Genomic DNA, 2,971 nt, shown 5'->3' on the forward strand with positions numbered 1-2,971 from the left:
TCCCCTCGTTTGCCTGACCAGTTTGACTGCGGCGCGAGGAGCCCGGCCTCCCACACAATTGTGAAGCGCCGCTCACGGGTCCCAAAGTCAAACGCCAAGTCATCCTCAAACTGCGACAAACAAACCTGCCGCTCAGCCGGGAAGGGTTGCGGCGGCATTCGCTTTCGAGTCCCTGCGTCCTGGCTGTGTGTGTATCTATGAGTGCGTTAGTGTGCCAGTGTATATATGTGTGTGGGGGGGGGGGATCCTATAAAGGAAAAGCTCGCACCAATCTGTTCCTCTTTAGATTGCTATCAGTTGGTTTTTGGTTGGTGGATGTCGGTGGCCATTCGAACTTACCCTCCCCCCTCTCTCTCTCACTGACCCCCTCCTGCCCCACCTCAGTGTTGTTTGGCCTCCTTTCGACCTCCTCGCTGCCACACACCGTCCAATATCATTCCGCCCCACCCCCTCTTTTACCTGGGGCCGCCCCTGCTCAACTAGGCGTGACCCTCCCCCCTTTCCCCCTTAAGCTGAACCCGTTTGCTGCCCCTCTTGCCTCACCTACCCGCTTCCCCTTTCCTGCACCATCCCAGGTGTGTCCTCAGCTTTATGGCCCACACGGATGAGGCAGCAGCACACAGTGCAATCCCCTTCCTCCCTTTCCCTCTTTCTCCATTCCCCTTTGACTTGCAGCGCACCTTTACCCGCAGCCTCCCTGCCTCCTCCCCCTCTTCATTTCGGCCACGTCGTCTCCTGAACTGCAGTTCCCCGGGACTTGACGCAACGAGGGTAGTAGTAGCACCATACACTCGTCTGCTCCGCCCGCCTCTCTATTGTTTTACTCGGTTTCATTAAACTTGCAGACTCTGCCTCCCAGCCCTATAGCACCCTGCCTGCCACCGCACTGACTAAAGCTTTTTTCTCGCTTTCAAATCTTCAATCACCCAAAAATGTTAGCGAAAATTGTTTTTTTTAATTATTAATATTATCCCCGTGGGTGCGTGCTCGTGTCGCGCACGCGGTGAGAGTGTGACAAAGGTTGTTAATTAGCACTGTCCGTCAGGCGGCGCCGCGCGCTGACTTTGCTCGTTACACGCGGAATGTGTTGCAGAACGTAATTAGGGCGGCCCCGCCCGCACGCACTCGCGTGTAGTACGTCAACCCGCAGCCTTCGCCCAATAAACACGAGGAAAAGTTTCATCGCCGGAATCAACGTTTGAAACAAGCCCGCCAAGCAGCAGCGACCAACGGCGGGCGGCGCGCGCTTGCCTGCGGTCGCCCCGCCGCGCCGTACTTCACCCGGGCCAAGTCCGCGCGCGCTATCTCCACACACGACTCCACCGCGGCGCCACGCCCCGCCACGCCACCGGGTTAAGCCGCCCGGCGGGCCACGCCTTGGTTTAATTTGAAGGAACACGGTGCTTATTCATGCGTTTATCTCTCAACCCCTTGCCTGTGCTCAGTGCTGTAGGGCGGGGAGCGGGGGCCGAGGAGGGTAACGGGGCCTTCATACTGCAGTAGGGGGGGTTTCTGTCGCGCGCGGTAATCGAGTGCGTGGGTGTGCGTGAGGCCGGGGGCCGTGACGGAGGGCCCCCTGTGATTACGTGTGAAGAAGTAAGGACTGCGCCGGTGGCGTAAGGGCTCTACTAGAAAATGTGTGTGTTTTTTGTAATTTTCTGAACTTTACCCGTAAAACATAAATACTGTACAAGAGTTGTGCCTGACTCGAAATGTTTGTATCGTTTACTGCTATCCATGCTTTTAAAAACTGACATCCAGTCAGAAAAAAATCATTTGTTTTACCAATTAGCGGAAAATTTAGTTTGCGATAGGTGACAAATATTCGTTTTTCTGCTTTTAAATTTCGATCTTGTGTGCTGTGGGCCTAGCAGCAGGCGATGCTCCCGATGGCGCGACCTCCGCGAATAAATATATGTAACGCTGCGGCACGGCAACAAGGTGCGCGCAGCAGAAATATCAACAAGTAAAACGGCGCCCTTTCCAAGCGAAATTTTGTGCTCCGGCTAAAGTGTTTGCGCGACGGCTTTCAAACTGTGTCAACAGAATATCGACAGGGATGGGGGCGAGGCGAGCACGGGGAATGCTTTTTGTGATTTAGGGGTTCGCTTCGCGGGCGCCTTGCTCGAGCAGCACTTATAAATAGTAATTCTGTTGTGAATTACTTCAACGAGGGTTGGTTCAGGGGGTGCTGTTTAAGATGTGGAAAAAAAATACATCGGCGACTGTCTTCTGCAAGTGCTCATAGCGTCTGATATTTGGCATCATCTTACCTGCAGTGCATGTACTGCGGGGTGGAATACCCGGTCAGATCTCTCGGGCGATCTCGCGTAGTTTCCTCAAATCTGAGAAAAACAGACATTCTTCCTGGACGAAACCTTTCATAGACCACGTTGCTAAGCCAACAGTGGTGGTGGCAACTGCTCGACCGATACCGTTCCCATCGTCTTTGGTTCCGATGACTGACTGCCCTTTGCCTTTACCCGTAGCAGTGCGAAGTTTGGGGTAGGAGGGGGTGGGGTTGCTCCTGAAACAGCGTTGACTAGCCTCTTTTCGTAGCGCGATAACGGAACGCCGCATATATTTTCTCTCTCGCCTTCTCTCCCTCTCCTCTTCTCTTTTCTCTCTCTCCGCGATACGGTGGGGAGCAGGCCCACAACAGGAAGGCCAGGGGGTCCTCGCACGTATCTCCCCACAGCGCACCCGACCTGCTTCTTTGTGACCGAGGAGGCGAATTTCGATCTGATTTCGCAACGCTGCGCCCTTTTTCTCGGAGGCCAGTGAGCACCAGCGAGCGAAAGCGCCGAACCGCCAGCTACTCAACTGTCAGTGGATCGAGTAGGGGCCGGCGGACACGCACCGTCCCGTGGTATTGTTGACCTTTCTCCTCTGTTGCGCCAATGCCAATCTATTTCGCGAGAAACGTCAAACGTCACCTAGCCGAGCTATTAAGCTTACGACGTTTCTAACT

Source organism: Frankliniella occidentalis, unplaced genomic scaffold (genome assembly GCF_000697945.3).
Source record: "Frankliniella occidentalis isolate FOCC.00 unplaced genomic scaffold, Focc_3.1 Scaffold171, whole genome shotgun sequence".
NCBI classification, from domain to species: Eukaryota; Metazoa; Arthropoda; class Insecta; order Thysanoptera; family Thripidae; genus Frankliniella; species Frankliniella occidentalis.